The sequence below is a fragment of the Triturus cristatus genome, chromosome 3_2, assembly GCF_964204655.1.
Source record: "Triturus cristatus chromosome 3_2, aTriCri1.1, whole genome shotgun sequence".
Lineage (NCBI taxonomy): Eukaryota > Metazoa > Chordata > Amphibia > Caudata > Salamandridae > Triturus > Triturus cristatus.
The window spans coordinates 640,794,990-640,814,588 of NC_140584.1; the positions used below are offsets into that span (position 1 = coordinate 640,794,990).

At 42.7% G+C, this 19,599-nt stretch overlaps 1 protein-coding gene across 3 annotated transcripts in view; it reads left to right on the top strand.

Moving 5' to 3' along the window:
* The window catches only part of ERBB4 (erb-b2 receptor tyrosine kinase 4), a 2,224,949-nt gene that overhangs the window by 275,794 nt on the left and 1,929,556 nt on the right, over positions 1–19,599 (top strand). The window lies entirely within an intron of this gene.

The window sequence follows — 19,599 nt, forward strand, 5'->3', positions numbered from 1 at the left end:
AGTGGCAACGTTTCCCTTGATCAGGCATCAGCTTGCCGGCTGCTTCATGAGGCCGCATGCCTTTCTTGTATAAACACAGCACCTGCTTCGTGCCTACTGTACTTTTGTTTTAGAATGGTGGGTGCTCACCTTTCTTTTTTTAAACAGTGAGGCTCCACACTTCATTGTCTGCTGCCACGGATTCCCACAATCTTTGTCCATTTGCTCCACATGGCCCTGCCTATCAGCAAGGGGCTGTAGCAGTTTACTGAGCTCCGTTGTGGTATACAGCCATGCAGGCCTCTGGTTACTGGCATACTCCGAGTGTTGTCTTAATTAAGTAGGTCACTCCTTTAAAACTTTGATATAACGAATGACTAAAATATGCTTTTACATGGATTCGCAAATTCAGGACATTTAAAATCCATATTTTGTGGCGCTTAAGGGATTATACCACTGAAAAATGTCACGAATTACACAATGATTTTGCATGCACTAGTTGTTACGTGACGTTCCGTAGCTAAAGCCTGTTCCTATCAATTCATTCTAATTTGGAAATGGTGTCCTTCGTTTATGTCTACATTCAGTTGGCACTTTCCAAGCACTGACACAAGTGGACCGGGTGAATGGGTCCCGCTGACTTTGAACAGGGATTTTAGTCTTCCGCAAGAGGCAGAATTTGGCTCTTTTTGTGGGGGCGTGGTTTCGTTCTACAGGGGAGAGAGGATTTGCACACCTGTTCTCTTGTTCTGAAGGTTTTCCTTGGTGCCCATCTGAATCTCCCACCATCCATGGGGTGAATCACGGTTGTGGCCGACCTGATAATGCTCGCGACTGCTTCTTTCTTTACTCGAACATGTGTATGTGTGAATCAACTGGTTGTGCATTTCTCTCAATCTCATGTCGCCCCTACCCCCACATGTGACCCACATATGCTATTTGCAATCACTTGGCTGAGAAGAGAGTGACGTATGTGCACAAAGCTTTAACACTTTCAGAACAATGCTGAACATAGGCATAAGGGATCTCTTGGGGCAGAGAGGGATCCTAAACCTCTATACAACTTTGTATTGACAAACACCTTATTTAGTTATGCAATTTCCTTCCCTACTCTCTTTTTGAAGAGGATAAAACAGCATATGCTTGATGACTGCTCTAAACATCTGTCCCCTTCTGCTCCACCAGCAATATAAAAAAAGTATATTGCTTCGATGCGGCCATCAATGGCTGTGTCTTATCGCTTTTTTAACTTTGTCATGGTGCACAGCAGCCTTGCTGCTGTAGAACATGACTAAATAACATTAAGAAGCCAATAGCTCTATCGTATGCAAGACATATTGGCTTTGCCAATGCTTGTTAGTGCATGTTAAGATTTTGTATAATCGTTTGTCGCTTCAGTCACAACTAACAGCATTTAGCTCAGAGATCTGGTCTCTAATGCACGCCATGCATCTCTTGGTTTGTCTCAGAGAATTCTGAATTTGTTAGTGGAGTGAAATCAAGGCGGGCCGGCTTTAGCGCTGGTGGCGCCCGGTGTGACCATCATTTTTGGTGCACCGCATGACCGCCTCCTCGAATTCGCTCACTACCACTGGGCAAAAGTGCTCCTCATCTCTCCAATCATAAGTTATTGCTAAACACAGCACTCTCCCCTGAAGTCCGTGCCCCCTCTACAGGCCAGCGCCCAGTGCGGCCGCACCGTTCGCTCTGCCCTCAAGCTGGCCCTGAATCAAGGGCGCATTACACTAGAAAGGTCTCGCATCGATCCGTAAATAGTACATTTTCATGAAATTGGGCTCCACTTTGCTTATCAATGGTGACTGTCTCAGACATTCCAGAGAACTGGTATCTGAAATGCTAACCTTTTAGAACATTAAGCACTGACCAGCACAGTCAGTCAGCTGGGGCGGGGGGCCCAGGTGGGGCGCACTAATCAGTGACATGTAGTGTTTCTCTTGAATTCTCTTTGCTTCCTGAAGTAAAATTGCTTTGTGCTGAGCACATATTATATGCTACAGTTTCCAGTACTCGTTATTCAAATTTTTATATTTAAAAAATACTGCTTTTTCAAGCATATCTAGTTAATTACTAGAACCGTGATTGCCATTCAAGATTAGCATGTGACATCCTGTCATTTCAGAACTCGTGAGACGTGTTTCGATTAACCCCGGTTCATGCAGGCTTTCTCTCAGGCTGATGGCTGACTGCGGGGATTCCGTTGCCGTATTAAGGGGCTGCTGGACCAGGCTGCATAGTTAACTTCTTAAGAGAGGTATCTGTGCCAGCCATTGCCGTCTGTAAACTTTTGTGATAGACAAGGTGGCCAAACTGGAGTCCGCACAGAGTTTGCTACAAATCGCGAGTCGCTCCCTGTTCTGAATAATAGAGTGCGTTCTTTAATTTATGGCTACATCTCCTCAAGTGACTGGGGCGCAAGATCTGTATGTCACTGTGAATTAAATATGTGGCTCCATTTTATCAGCAGAGCACATTCATTCGGGGCTGGGTGAGAACAAGATACTGCTCGGAATTCATTCTGGCGGCACAGCCGCCCTTGGTTCACACTGCACCGTGCCTGCCTTCGTTCTGAAGCCAAAGAGCACCCCCTAAAATGGATTCCCAAAGAGCCAAGCTCAGTTGAACATTAATCGGAATTGCATGCATTCATTACGTTTAATTGACTGTAATATTTGAACTTGGCAATTCCATTATCTTCACAAACAGTGGCTGTGATGCATGCAGAGCAGGGCACTCGCCTATAGTTAGTTGCTTGTTTCCGCCTTTCAGGGAGCGATTAAGGGTAATCACCAGGTAGAAGCAGTGCTCTAGTGGGCAGGTCGGCCTCGTATGCATCTGCATAATATTATTTATTTTTATGCACCACACCAATCTAGATCCATTCATGTCACAATTGCTGGCTTAGTTTCACCAAAGGCTTAGAAGTTTGAGATTCTCCAGGCCACCTTTGACCTGCCATGCCATAATAGGAAGCGACTTTAGCTCTAGTGGTGATTTCTGCTTACCTGTGAAAATGCTTTTTGAGATTCACTATCATTTCTTCCTTTTCCTACCATGACCGGATGACATTTCGAAATTCACTTGACGTACATTGTTTTTTTACAGTTTGAGAAGGTGAGAGTGGCCCTTGCCATCACCTCCATGCTGCCACATCAACACTTGCTTTGGAGTCTGACTACCTGATTGGCGCGTTTGTACTTCACTTTTCTTACTGCAAAAATAGCAAGGCTTAGGCTCCAATTACAAGTGGAGCAGAGTCGCATACCCAGATAAGATTCTGCTCTGCTGGTAAGTGGGCGACATTGCCACACCCCGATTTCAAAGTTATGTGAACACAGGCCCCAAGTTTACAGGCCAGAAGGTCTTGCCTGTAGCATCACATTGGGCATATACAGCACAGTCCCAGTGACCAGACCTTGTCTGACTCACTACCAAGGCCAGGGTTGGACTAGGTCAAAACATAAGCCCGGGCCCTAAGATAAAAGTGGACCCATTTGTGAATCCGATAACTAAAAAATGTGGCCCTAACTTGTAAATCAGGGTACTTGTGAATTTGTAAAGACAAGCTGTATAGGTGTTTTGTATGGTATGGGAAACAGCATCCATTTGTGCTTGCTACGGGCAATGTTTATTATGGTGCTGTCAGAGAAATCCACAGTAAAAACTGCCCACCAGACCATAAAACAGGCTCAGACACAGCCAAGAAAGTGGCCCACACACTCACCTGTCAGACCACCTCTTCTGATTGCCCGGTTGGCCGGTCCGACCCTGACGAAGGCCCAATAAAAATTCTTCCTTTCTTTGCCACCACGTTGTCATTTAGCAGCTCCTTTGACAAGGTGGTGAATGTATATTAAAACTGAAAGGATTAGGGATTTCATGCAGGAATGTGCCTGTAAATCTAGGTCTGCTCCATTCTTCCCCTTTCTGCGGCATTTCCTTTACGATGGGCAGAAATATCTGCAAAAAGGCTGGGCCGTACTAGAAATTCTGGCAACCTGGAATTTTCACTCATATATACGTCTCACTCCTGATTGTGGCCTTAGTACCAAAAGTATTAGCCACTTTGTCTGATGCAGATACTTAAACTTCACCGGATTGTTAATTATTACAGGTTGATCGACTGTTCTAAAAGAGTGACATTTCTTGGTGCTGTAAAGCAGTTGGGCTGATCTCAAACCATGCAACAGTGCATATGCGAACCATCTTTAGATGCAAAAGGCCCATCGTAATCAAAGGTTGTGCTGGATTGTGGCTCTAGGGATGCCAAACAGCAAAACACTAAAATTCTATTCATTACATGAGGAAGAATAAAATCTATTTATTAAAAACACAAATTGATCTTATTTCTCGTTTTCAAATCATTTTTTTGTACGCTAAGTGGGAAAGGATGTTATGTACTAAAAGTTAAACACTTACTTGTTGTTTATCCTTTACACATCAATTCTAGATGTCTACTGTGCTGTTTAAAACCCGGGAAGTGCCGCAGCGAGAGTAGATTTATAGATCTATTTTGTTTCTGCTTTAGATGAGCAGTAAGTGCATTCAAATGATCTAAGCATTGCCACCACTTCAGGAGACTAACAATGCCAAGATCAGAAGATGATGATATTGTTACTATCCATCAGCCTTGCAAATTTCCTCCGGATACCGCATGTGTAGTATTGCTGCGCATCCAAACTTTGAACCTGATAGTAATACATTAAAATGTGCTTGTTTTAGGTGATTTACCTCAGACGTTCAAAGCAGTTCATGTTTAGTAATGCCACGTGATAGTTGTTTTCTGTTGCTGTAAATTTTGACAGAGAATTTTTTTAAGAATAACGCTTATATCTTCTCCAGCAACTGGATGGCTTGGAATCACTTCACAGCACATCTATCCATACTGTGTTCTTGTGGCTACATTAAAGAGGCGATGAAACTCTGATTTTGACTGCCAGATGTTCCTTAGACTAAGCATATTGGTTTCCATTACCTACTGCAAATTATGTTTCAGTCAGGAATGAGTGTTGTAATTATACAACTGCTTTGTCTGCATAAATTACTGTCCTATTGTTTCCCAGCTCTCTTACAGTCTCTGCCTTGCCATCTTGGACATGTTGTTTTGCGCACAACAATAATGAAAGCTGTAATGACGAGCGTTCCACAATCACCCAGCTGCGAAAGAAAATATAATGGTTCCTGCACTTGATGTTTAAAGATTTGCTTCCAGAGGGAGGAAAACCCCGGCCAAGGCAGAGGGGGAAGGATAGCGTCGGATGGCGGAGCAGTTGAGGTGGGGGAGGTGGTGCGAGTCAAGCTGTCCCCTGGCACGCCGCATTTCATGGCCGACAGTGCTACCATGTGCGACTCCCAGGTTAATCAGTTGCCGAGGCGTTCATTCCCGTCAGGCCTTGCGGCGGCAGCCATCTATGGGAAGAACGCAAGGTTAAGCGACGAGGGTAAATGGGTGCCTGAGGTAAGCTGCTGGAAACAGCCGTTCAGGTGCGGGGCACTCCACCTGTCTAATGCTTCCATTGTAAAAAAAAATAAGTTAATGGTTTAGACAAGAAGTCACGTTAACACTATAAGCCAACCTCTCAGCAAATCAACTCTTAAAGTGCCAGTGAGAGAGCGGCCGTGAATGCGATCACTTACCCTTCCCTCTCTTTTTAATGACGACCTGCCCCGGGACAGAAAAGACAAGCTCTCTCCGTTAGGGGCGTGTGTCTTTCAGGACTATTCAAGGCCACCTGCCACCTGCCTTAAATGATGCGATCGAAAGTGACCTTTCTATCACGAATGGCTCTGACGATGCAACGGAGAAGGTTTTGTGGAACGGAAATGAGATGCTTCTGTGGGGAAAAAAATATATTTTACATGGTCTGGGGAAAGAAGTTGCACAAGTAAACTTTAACAAAAGGACAGGCTAACAAGGCTGTTTAAATTAGAGGAGGACAGACGTCAGCTAAAAACTGGCAACGTTTAATACACGTCACTCATGGTGTACACTTGTGACCATTTAACTATATAATTATTAAAATGATGGAAGAAGAAGGAACAGCAGGAATATTCGAAAGAAGTTCTGCATATGGAGGGAGGTAGAATGTCATAATAAGCAGGTGATGCACATGAGAAGGAAGTGCTTAGGACTGAGCAGAGAGAGAGAGGGCAATGTCTGTACAGAACGTGGTTAATCCAAGACTAAATGAAGGGTGGGTCAGAGTAGGCTCCACGATTGAATACAGAACACCGACGTTTCTGTGGCCCCGGGTGGCCAAAGCCTGTTAAATCATTATGCAAAAGCCAGACACTACGTCCAAGATCAGACATTTTGATCTGGACCTATAGTAAATGTGTCCCACGCTTCGCATGTTGTACTTGTATACCTTGTCGTGACGATTCAACCGTCTTCCATGAACACACAGGCAGGAATATAATTTTTTGATTACTTCCACACCAAAAGAAGTGGGTTGAAGTTCCTTAAATGGTATGGTGCCAGAAGAACAGCAGATCTGATGTTGAGTGTACCCCCAATTCAAAATTGTAAAGATAGAGGTATGGCTATGTAGAAGAGGAATGCGAGAGAGCAGGGCGCACACAAGTATACTATCAATTACACTTTTTCGTCATGGACATTTGTGGGGTTTTTGATGGGATCAGTTTATTAATGGCAGTTACTTCAATAATAGATTCATTGATTTAACATTGATCAGAAAACTCACTTACTGCCTTCCGTACTTGCTGAAAGACATCTCTGTAATGGCACATGGACCTTGGCCCCATAGTATTTGAAAGCACGTTCAATTCAATTCAACTAATCTTTATTCGGCCAGGCGTGGCCATAACAGACCCATATTAATACAGTACACTATTACATAGCATTAAATTAATATGTTAGCCCTTATTTCATACAGGTAAAACACTATGCCATATATAGCAGCAGCTTATGAATCAAACTAGCAGCATACATAAAAAGTGCAAGGTTCATAAATATATAAATACAGCATGGTCAAAAACCATAATCGGTTTATTTCAATGTCGGGGGGACACAACACCATCATGGAAACAGGACGGACTAATTCCGGTCGGCGGTCCCGACCGCCTAATTACGATGTAACCACACATGGTGTGGTCGCATACTCCCATTTCTCTATGGGAGTTTGTGTTATGACTGTAAACCAGCCATAACACAAGCTCCCATAGAGATTGTATTAATCCCTGCATCCCATGGCAGGCACATCATGGTGCCTGCCACAAGGTGCAGGGATCAGCAAGGGGGCACCCATGAAAATTGCCCCCTTGGCCCCAACCGGCGGCCGCAAACAGAAGGGAGCCCTGCTAGAGGCCACTAAACAGGCATTACGACAGGCTTTCCATGTTGAAAAGCCCAGCATGAAAAGCCTGTCAGAAACCATGCCTCGTAATCTGGATGGCGTAAACCGGCATCCATATGGATTACGGGCTTGTTCCGACTGGCTCCGTGAGCCCGTCGCAAGCCAGCCGGAATGACCAGCTGGTTTAAATTCCGACCGGCTGTATTGTAATCAGCCAGTCGGAAGCGAATATTCGACCCCTTTATGTCTAAAACTATGGAGCTATTACATCAGTAAAACAGATATTGTTATCCTTCCATTTCTTTCCTGGCTCGATTTGCAGCTTTAAGAAAAAGCACTCACCCTAAAGCAGATAAATGGCGTGTTCAAAAATTGCAACTGGTGCAAGGCCAGTACACATCTACGGTGCCCTAATTTCCGACCGACCAATTTTGATGGAGTCAGTTGGAAATTAATCCAAACAGGATTTCCAAATGGCTCTCGATGGGCTTAGAAAGCCCGTCTGTCTTTGAGAAAGGGTCTGTAATCCCAAGGGCAGCTCTTTCCGCCCCAGGGAATATGATGGCAAATTCCTACATCCTTTCTGTGCCGGCCTTTCTGACACAGAAAGGCTGTGGGTATTTGACTTTGGGGGCCCCCAGTAGGGCTCCCATGGGTGCAAGGCCTCCGGATGGCGGCCTAGGGGCCACCGGTGCAGGGATGAACTGCACCTCAGCTCTTTACAATGAGAGCATGCATTCCGGTCGGAATGCATGCTCCCATTGGAAAGAATAGGATTGTGACCGGTTGCATCCTAATTGCTGGTTTGGGACCGCCGACAGGAGGTCGGTCGGTCCCAGTTCCAGATCGATGTCAGACGGACTCCGATCCATCTAACATTGAAATCGGCCCCTAAATCAGAAGAGAAGGGACCTTTCCTATTGCGTTAGTACAAGTGGAAGGTGTAAAACAGGCCACAGGCTAGTGAGAGTCTGATAATAACTCATCACAGTACTTTTCACCAGTTCCTTTTGCAGCCTTTTTTCAACACAAAATTCCAGAAACAGGCTCTTTACCCGTGATTTATCTGCTTTTTAAAATTTTATAGGGGACAAGAACAGAGAGGACATCCCCATCTCCTGGAATGTTAGAGATGTATTTCAGCCTGCGTATAGAACCCCAGTTATCCAAACTGAGACAATCTAAAGCACATCCCTACAGAACTTCACTTGAGGGTTCATCCTTATGTTGACCCGGAGTAACAAAGGGGCCAGTTGGACACTATCCTCAATATAGCACTGATTTAGCTCAATATGTAAAATGAAACTAGACGTGACAGCAGGACGCTGCAAAACCCTTTAACGTATGTGATTTTCCTCAATCTGAAGAGGTTAACATTTATGGAATCACCTTATCCCCACCCCATGCGTGGCAGCCAGAACACATTGGGCACTGTACATTTTTAAAAGTGGTGTAATGGTCCCCTTCCCCCTTGAGTTAGTTAAATTAAGAATGGCTCTGGCTGACATGCTAAGTTTGAGGTAAGAGCTGATCAGTTGGGACTGCCAAGAACCCGAGGAATTAAAAGTGATGCCCACATAACTGAAATCCTATGCTAGGGCTGCCCCAATATATTAATTCCACGGGTATTAATTCTACTTGGACCACAGGCCATGATATAGGATTTGCCATAGTTGGTGGCTAGGTCGAGGCAATCCATAAACTGGATGAAGTGGTCCTCTAGTACACACAGTGCTTTTGGGGTCCGAGCCAGTAGGACGGCATTGGCCGCGTATAAAAGTGCACAAACTTGAATGTCAGCGACTCTAGGGGTGACCGCTCGAATCACGATCAAGTGTGGGCAAAGGTCGTTAATATATAAAATAAAAGTATGAGGACCCAAACACATCCTTGGCGCACACCGCACTTGAGGTTGAATACTGGGGACATTTCAATTTCGGGGCTTAAACAGACTTTTGGCACCTGGTCAGCGTGCACGTTATGCAAAAGATCCACCAGAGGTGCTTCAACATTCATATCCCGAAGCCTCAGCCGCAAATTGGATCTATTAACAGAGCCAAACGCTGTTGACTTGTCCAATAAAGGCTATATAAAGAGAACAGAGTTTGATTGAAATATGTTAATAATTATTAAGCACTGTTGAGTTGTTCCCAATCCTGTGCGGAACCCAATTTAAAATGTGTACAGAATATGCTGCTCCTGGGCCCATGCGGCAAGGTAGTTCTAAATAACCCTACCAATAATTTTAACAGTACTGTCTAGTAAAGAGATGGGTTTAAAGCACTTTGGGGACATTCAATTACCTTTCTTGAAAATATGTACAATTGTTGCCAGTTTCCAGGATTGAGGGATGTGCGTAATTAGTGAACCATTAAAAACATTGGTAATCAAAGCACCCCAAAGAGCAACATTGCCTCTTATTAAATTAATTTGGGTCCCATGTGAGCCGCGGGCTTTACCAGCTATACTCTCATGTACAGCCGATTCAACACCTGACCAAGATATTATCATAGGGGGAGAATTGATTATTCTGCTATGTAAGAAATCCGCTACCTCTCCATCTTTTTCTAGATGGCAAAGTGAGCCAACCACTCAGAACCAAGAATATTACATTGTAGCAAAGAATTATCAGGGGCATTTCGTGACCTGATTTTATTAACAGCATCCCAAAAGATGTTACTATTGTATTGAATGCATGTTCAATCTACATCCTTGATGTGCTCTTGTTTATTCTCTGTTGCAGCAATTATTTTAGAGACATTTGTCAGCAAGTTCCCACAAGGATCAATTTTGAGTCCCACACTATTTAATCTGTATGTGGGACCACTGGCAGAGTTAGTGGAAAAACATCATGTTACCATTGTATCGTACGCTGATGATACTCGGCTAATTGTGACATTATCAGGAAATAATGAACAGAAAGCGCTCAGTTTCACCAGGTGCTTAGAAGAGGTAGCAGGATGGATGTCCGATCATTGTCTGAAATTGAACAGCAGCAAAACAGAGGTAATGATAGTGGGCAATGCACCGAACATATGGTCCTCTGCATGGTGGCCGGAAACACTGGGACAAGTTCCTACTCCCAAACGGGAAGTTAAAAATGTGGGAGCTTGGTTCGATTCTAAATTGTCTTTCGAGGCCCAAATACGGAAAGTAATGTGTAAATGTTTTGGAATCCTAAAAATCCTGAGGAAAATTTTGGACCTGCTACCACCTAACGCAAGGAAAACCATAGTGCATGCCCTGGTGACAGCACAACTGGACTACAGAAATGTACTGTATTTGGGAGCACCTAAAAGGGGGCTAGCCAAATTACAGGTGGTGCAAAATGCGGATGCACGTCTTACTTTGAGTCTCCCTAGAAGAGCTTCCACAAGGAAAGCCCTGAAAGATTTGCATTGGTTGCCGGTGGGGGAAAGGGTCCTTTTTAAGTCAATGTGCTACTGCCATAAAATACTTGCAAAAAAAGGACCACGCTACCTGCGTCCTCTAATCTCTCAATATATCCCAGGCCGCAATCTGCGATCAAAAGGAAGGTCGCTAGTGAAGGAAGTGCAAGAATGGGGGCAAGGTCCTTCAGTTATCTTGTGGCAAAATAGTGGAATGGGCTCCCGGAAACTATACCAATGGAAGTATGTGAAGGTAAATTTAGGAAGAAGCTAAAAACATGGCTATTTTCCTCTGTGTACTAAAGTAAAGGCGAGCCACAGGAATGTATTAGTTGGTAAATTTGTTGTGAGGTGTCTAGAGTTGTCTCCAATTAGCGAGTCTGCTTCAGCACGGGGACACGCCGGAGGCGTAACCATGCGCTTTAGAAATGTTAAATAAATAAAAAATAAATAAATACGTTGTATGGAAAAATGTATTAAGACAGATGTGGAGTAACTCTTATTTTTTTTTGTATTTTGAGCAGCTATGCGTAGATATTAGTCATTGAAGTGGTACTTAACAAACTTTAAGTAAATTTGGAATAAAATACTTCCTTTCAAGAAAGCTATTCGGTGCTTTGATATATGAAACATTTGGGGAAGTCGTATATATTTCTGTGAGTGTTTAAATAATTTTGTAAAAGTTCCAATTTTTTTTTTTAGTTTATATACCATTTTATGATCTTACAGTATTGCCACTTGTATTTTGAACAATGTGCTGCCACTTCATGTCTTGTCATGAAAAAGGCAGATGGGAACTATGGTGTGAAAGAGACCAGGCACAACCAGGGAGTGGCTCACTCTTGACGTGAGGAAAGGGGGACGACAATAGCACTTGTCAGCACTACAGCTCTAAAATACGAGCACTGTGTGGCAGGACGCGCTGTCCCCCTCCAAAGACTCGTGGCACTGGAAATCGCAATGGAACTGCTACAGCTGTCGGCGCTTCCACATCCGCCGAACAATTATAATGAGCATTTAATAGCAACCTATTAATCCCTTTCTGTTCTCAATAGTGAAAATAATCACTCATTTTTCCAAAAGGATAATTATAGAAAAGTGTATGTTACAGCAAAGAACACAGACTCACACGATGAGTACTGGATCCGGCTCTAGCGTGGCCCTTTGACAGCGGAGCATGCTTCCACTTAACTAGTCATCACTAATTGCATTGTATCTATTACAAAAGACATGCATGTGTAATGACTGGTACAAGTAAGTAGTCTGCAAAGATTTCAAGGCAGATGGCCAACAGCTCTCTAAGCAAGTGCTCTTCATTTAGGTGCAGTTATGGCATACCGCGGTAGCACGCGGTCTCCTACACTCTTTTTTCAAATATTTTACCGCATGGTTTTTACATTTTTTTTTAATCACAGAAAATACACAGACTCGAGTCTCATCTTCATTTCCTGGTCAGATAAAATCCATCCACTGTGGACTTTTTATTTAAAACACTACACTAAAGTCTTTCATGGCACTGGGTTGACAACCGGGGTTTTCATGAATTAAAACCACCCACTCCATAGTCCATCCAGGGTGTATCAGCATTTTATCCTCTGACTTGGGACAGTGTTAAAAATTATCTGCATTCTTTATTTGAACTTGTAAAATTTACCAAAAATATATGTTCTCTAAAAATAAATAGTATTTCTCTTGAACATAAAGGTGCAAATGTGCATTTAAGAGCGATTGGACCTGATTAGTTCACCGATTATAACTGTAAATCCTAATACACAATGAATACATTTAAGTTAGCACATGGCATCAATGACATTTCTGCATGGATGAATATTATCACACCCCTGAAGGGTAAAAGTGAAAGAACAACTGCAGCGAATGCACCACAGGAGAAAATTCAAAACGTGGCAAAGCATATAAATCACAGATTTAAATGGGAAACAGAGCATTCTAACGATCTTGAACAATATCTAATAAGCCACCATGGAATCATATGTAGGAAAAACGCGTTTGAAATTCACTTCATTGCATGTCAGACCACAACCAGGTAAAGGATGTTGTTCAATTGATGCAAATATGCCTTACGCAATAGACATTCTGTGAAGTTTGTGTCAAATTTGCTCTTCGGCATGGTCATTAGCATACCATATTGCATTTATTTTGCTAACTCATTGCATTCACTGCTAACTTTGTCTTTCTCTCGTGTGCTACTATTCATGCCCTTAGTATAATCTACAAGTTGATATCATTTCGGTTACACATTTTATTAATGTAAGCATGGTTAAATGCAAAAAAGGGGTGCAAATATCCAAATCCAGCGTGTAAAGTCCACCCTACAGTCCAAGACTCGTGTAACAAACTCTCCTGATTGTTGTTACCCAGAGAAAGAAAAACAAAGATGAAACTATGAAGCACAATAAGTAACGTGGGTCAATGCCCAGCTCGTCTATCTGGAAAAAAATAGGTAAAATAAGTTTTTCAGTATCTCCCCCCCAATCAACCATCCTAAAGGCTTGAACATAGCTCCCCTCTCATTATTGAAAAGGTCGAGGACCTTTGATCCTACCTGAATTATAAAATATATCCATATACTCCCTATATATCCTTTCTCCATATATTCCTCAATTTACTTCTTTAAAACCATGGATAGGGACAAGGATGCCAAACTATTAAATAAGTGTGGCTACGATTTGTCATTTAAGCTATGTCCTTTGCCACTTATTAAAGAAATATTCCTAACCCTCTACCTTTACATCCTACAACTCTTAAAATATTGCTTCTTAAGGGAGCATATCCCAGTCAGTTTTCTTTTTCAGAAATTTTTTACCCAGTTCATGAACAGACCAATGGCTCAATGGACGGTGCTTGCAAACTGCCATCTGAATTAGAAGCTTCCCGTACACAAGAAACATCCTGGAGGTACAGGCGACCAGACAACTTAAGGAGTTTGTGGAATGCCATAGTCCAACAGGTAACTGACCGTGCGTTATCAGAGGAATACAAATCACACTAATTGATTCATGACTCCCTAACCACCTTGAATGTTCTGGTGCTAGAATATTGTTCATAAAATATCATCGGGTAAAAACATTGTGTCCTTTTGTGAATACCGTTCATAAAAATATCGCCCCATTGAAGATAATAGACACTAGCTGCACCCAATAGATCAATATTTTGTGGATGATATTCAGGTCATGATATTTTTGTTTAATATGATTTAGGCAATAGTGTTTTGAAACACAACCCCTTGGATGAAGGAATCTGCACAGGGTTGCTACTATGTGACTGCGCTGCAGATTATGGTCCTGCTGAACATCCAAATCTGTTTTAAGGCCTGCTGTGTTGGACAGCAAACATTGCAATTTGTCTGCATGATATTTAACCTAGCATGAAGGAAAGCTCCTTAAGTTTAGTGTTGCAAACTCAAAGGTTTGAATATAGGGACGTACCATTGCCAAAACGATCACTTTTCTTGACCACAATTTTATGGGCAGCCCCAATCCCAAGGAAAGCCACAATCCCATGTCCAAAAGAGAACTTAAAGAGCCTGGGAATGATGTTTGATTATGATCTATTATATCCACACCAAATGTATGCTAAGGCATCAGCTTCTAAGCTCTGAAGCAGCCTCTCGCTCTTCCAATACAACAACTTGTGTACACGGACCACTACAACAGTTTCAAAAAACAAGTTGACAACAGTGTCCAGAATGCAGTACATGTGCTGTCCAATGTGGTGTGTGGAATACAAAACAGGTACAAAATAAATACATGAGATGCTGTCCTTGATCTGCCCAGTGGTAGAGCAGAGGGATCTATCTTAATTTCCAACTTCCCAGGCAGACATTTCACAATATGTAGTCTTGAAAAAGTCAGTCTAATTTATATACGAAACAGGTGTTGGCAAGCAACCTGGAAAGAAAAATATAAATTATTTTCATGAAATATTTCTACTTAGGAGTTGTACTCCATTTTAGAAGGGTATTCAAGGTTTTGAATAATATGCAATGGGGGCTTGAAATATAACCAGCAATGAAATCCAAATTAGTGGTGAATCATATCCTGTGTTACTTATACAACCGAGACAAATTTAAAAACAGGCTGCATGTTCAGTCTGTACTCAATCTGGACGTGTCCAGTCAGTGAGTAAAATCTTGGAAATGTCTGTTAGAGATCTGGTGAAAATGACCTTCAATATCATTAAAGCATCTGATATCAGGTTGTGTGTGTCACTAGGAAAGAATCTAGTGAGGTTATTTTCAAACTGTGAAAATCCAATGCCATATCATCAGAGATCAATGAAAAACCTGTACCTAAACTATATATACAAGAAGCCAAAGATATGGTACAGGTTATTGTAGAAAACACAATGAATCTGAGTGCAGATGTACTAAGGGAGTTTGTGGTTGCAAACCCTGTGATCCACAACATTACTGGGTTTGCAACTGCAAAATCCCTTTTCCTGATGTGCTCACCCCATTCTGAATATCTTTTCTAAATCCTAAAATGTGGTTACTGGCTGATACTGATTCACAGTGTGGAAGGGATGTATGGTATGCTCCACTGGTTGATTCAGGGTTAGACATGGCGGAGCATTTAGGGGCACACCTACTTGCGATGTGTGTCTGTTGCATTTAAGGATTTTATTGAGTTGGCCACTTTTTACTAGTTTAAGAAGTGTAAGTAGGTTGTTGTGGTCGATAGGAGTATGTACTACTTTGAGTAGGTGCTTGGTTGTATATGCAAACCAACAGGACTCTGGGGTCCACCCAGGCAAACCATACTTGCTCTTCTGAACAGAGACCACCTCTACTGTCCTGCAGTACCCTGTTGGATAATTGCTAATCAGCTGTCCATTGCAGCTCAACGTGTGCAAATGGACCCTCTAAACTTAGTGATAGAAAGAGACAATTGTGGTTTAGTGATGAGTAGGAAAATGTTTATAAAGATGACATTAATCACACAGCATTCTCCAATGCCTTTAACTGAAACACAGACCCCCGCGCCTTGAGACCCTAACGGGTGAGTATTCATGCTTTACAAGAAACCTGATTGATTGATTGAATACCCTGGGGATCAGTTGATCTTGCTGACAAGTGCTTTGCAGCACCACTCATTTCCAAAGACCCATGATGACAAGAAGTGACCCACTCTACAGCATTACATTCACAAAGGAAGTTGATAGGTTCTTGCTATGGTCATTATCTTGATTTTGCAAATAAATGTCTTTTGCTGAGACCCTCAAAGCTAGAGTACTTCTAGCTTCGGACTGTAACTCACTGTTCAGAGAAGATGTTGCCAGACGTATTCCAGTATTTTGCTGTCACAAAGCCTGCAACGCACTAAATTATAGGTTTTTTTAGTGCAAAAAACCACAGACGCAATGTAGCAAAGAGGTCTTGCATTTGTAATTGGCTTTGTGACTTGCACTGACCCTATTTTGAGTCCAAGGGCCGGCTGCATAACATTTCCACTCACAAAAAGTGGTCGCAAATTGCAGACCACCAATTATGTTTAAATAAAGCAATCTTTTTTCTTTTTAAATGAAGCCTGTTTTCTTAAAAGGAAAATGGGGTGCATTTAAAAAACAAAAGTAGGATGTGGTCTCACAGACAACTGCCTTCCCCTAAAAACATGTTTTGACAATTTTCAAAGGGTAAGGACCTCATCCCGTTTGTGAATGGCTTACCATTAATTTTAATTTCATGATTGGTATTAATGTTTTGAAACTGTATTTCAGTTGCAAAACATTAATACATACCTTAAGAAATCGGTATTTCAAAGGGATGACCTTAACATGTCCCATTCAAATACTGATTCCCTCATGTTTCCTTAGCGATTCAGAAGACCATTTGCAAATAGGTAATCGAGCTTAGTACATTTCAAAAAGTGTTTTAGCAGTTTAGCAGTCACACACTCTCAGATTTACTGAATCTAAGGGTTTGCGATCATTAAAACACTCTGTACATCAGGAAACCTTGTATGGAAAAGGGCACAGGAAAGGGTATTCACCCCTTCCTTGCAACTCGCATTACTAGGTTATTTATCAGTGGTATACAACCAACCACTTATGTTGTTGCAAACCATTGAAAATAGTGACAACAGGTAGTGGAAATTATCAAGTTAGTTAGTTAGTTAGTTAAAAAGTACTTGGTAGAGCGCACTGTGACCAAGCGGCTTCCTGGCGCTAGAGTAGAGGACTGAGGAGCATAGAAGCCTGCCGACAAGAGAATCAGTAGGAGTACGCTTGGGAAAACAGGAAGGTCTTAAGGGCCTTGCGGAAGTGTAAGTAGTCTGGAGTAGATCTAATGGACAGTGGAAGACTGTTCCAAAAGCGGGGGGCTAATGCAGAGAATCTAGTCCCGCCGGTCTTAGATCTGCGGAAGCGAGGGACAGTGAGAAGAGCCTGATTGGAGGAGCGGAGGGCACGACTGGGAGTGTAGGAGTTAATGAGAGAGTTAATGAAAGCCGGAGCAGTGCGGTCACGGGCCATGAATCAAGAGAGACGGATCTAACTTTTGAAGATCATCTGTGGGCATTGGAGCACGAGATACCATCTGTGAAACTCCTGCATGGCTTCCCCCATGTTCAATGTCATCGTGTCATATTTGTTTTCATTGCAGTCGCTTTACTATAGTTTTTTTTTGCAAACATGATTGAAGGGACGGCGATCTGCTGCCCCTTGCAAGTATTCCTCTTTCAATCAAAGGTAAGGAGTCCCAGCTGTTGAAGCAGGGTTCTCTGTGTGCTTGCATATGTCTGTTGTGCGCCATGTTGGATTATTGCCTCAGGCATATTGTATTATTACATCCGACTTGGCACCAAAAATGACCAAGTCTCTTCATAGTGCTGTGCAAAAGCAGCACGTGGTTTCTGACCCGATACATCATACATCCATGGTCCTTATCCTTTAATTTGAGCCACCTGCTTTTTTTTATTTTCTCAGTTTGAAGCGGATACAATATTGTCTTCTAGGACAAAATATTAGGTTTCCATTTCTTTCCTCCATCTTTAAGGTAGATGGTTTAGCATTGTTATAGCGTTTTCACTAGAATGGAAAAAAGCCCCATTTTGCCGCAGTCTGACAGCAAAAAGAAACCTCTGGTGAGATAATTGAAAACATTTTTGGCGGACTAAAAGACGCTTATTATTAATTAATGTACATGTCACATCTTTTATACAGCGCTGACAGCGAAGGCTGCAATGTACAAGGTCATCGACGGGCACATTAATAAGGGGGCCAAATGAATGATTAACACATGTCAGCCAGGCGCAGTGGGCGAGTCCACTGCTCTGAGGGGCCTCTACTCTGAGGGGGCGGATGGAGCCACGCGCAGGAGGCATTAATAAGAGGAAGAGGAAGTGAACTGGTTGCTTGAAATTACTGATTTAAAATAGGAGATAAGCACATTGAATGATTTTCCTAATGATTAAGTTTCAATGGTATTGCCCAATCGTGTACAGTAGCTTGGATAGCCATCATCCTCACTTTGCTGTTATTAAAATGAAACATTATGCGATTATGCAATGGGTTTTAGATTATCCGTATTACCGCTATCGCATGTTCCCCCTTAAAATACCTCCTCACTGTTATCTTTGTATTCTTGATTAAACAAAAGAAAACCTGACCTACTATCTTCAGAGAAATATGCAGCGAGGCCGCTAGATTCTCCACCAAGCACCTCCTTGAAGAAATCTTTAAGAAAATATTCGGCTTCAACTTTGACTTGGAAAGATCTTAAGTTTCCCTAGCCTCGTGTGCGGTCTAAGAAGAAAGAGGGCAATAGTAAGTACTCAAATTGTGCTCACAAACATGTCACTCAAGGAAGAAGTTTTAACATTTCGAAAACAAGAAAACTCTAACTTTTGCTGATCGCTGCTGTTGCTTTTTGAAATATTTTGTGCACTCTGTGACAAATAGAGTACCGTCTCAAAATGTCCAGTGTCCCAATTTTGATTTATACTGACATCGCTACTAATCGGTGACACCACGAGTTACTAACACACACACGCACACACACACACAAACACACACACACACACACACACACACACACACTCACACACTGTAACGGATTAGTTTCATGTTTAGGTTTTCTGTCTGCCAGACTGAAGTAGTCAGTGGCTTCATCAAGCAGTGAATGGTTCATGCGGGCAAGGCTGGCACCGTCTCTACCCACTGCTTCACGTGTGAGAGGCTGCACTGTCAGCAGGCATGGGGGAGGAAGAAGCCATGGGTGTCACGACAAACTATACGAGCTCGCTTGAATTTACTTGTGTGCCAAGACTGTTTTATAGATGGGTGTTTTGGGGGAGTTTTTTGTTTTTTATACTTAAGCCTCCTAGTGACCAATGGCCTCCTATTGACCAATGGCAGTCATCAAAGAAGGCTGAATTCAGGGCTTGCTTTAGTGCTGGTGGTGCACGGTGTGACAGTATTTTTTTTGCACCCCCTATGACCTCCTTCTACACAAATTCCCTCACTACCACCCTCCAACAGTGCCCCTCATCTCTCCATAGCCCTTCTCTTCACATACATTTCATTCATTATAGTGCTACTCATAGTTCATTCACACTCAGTTCTGTGAACTGCAGGGTATAAGTTCGTTGCAGCAGGCAGATTAATAAGCCTGGGCAAAGCACTACGCTACGCTCGCGTAGTTTGCAAAGTTCGCGCTACTTCGCACTACGCAAACTGCACGTAGCACAGTGCGTACACGCGTAGCGTAGTGTTGCGTAGTGCTGCGGTCATTTTTTGCTTGCTCGCGGTCCTCAACGTCAAGTTGGCGGCCGCGAGCAAGCAAAATGACATCCCGGCGAGACTTTTTCCTTGTTCGCGATCAGCAACATCAAGTTGGCGATCGCGAGCATGGAAAATAAACCTCCCGGCAAGATTCCCAA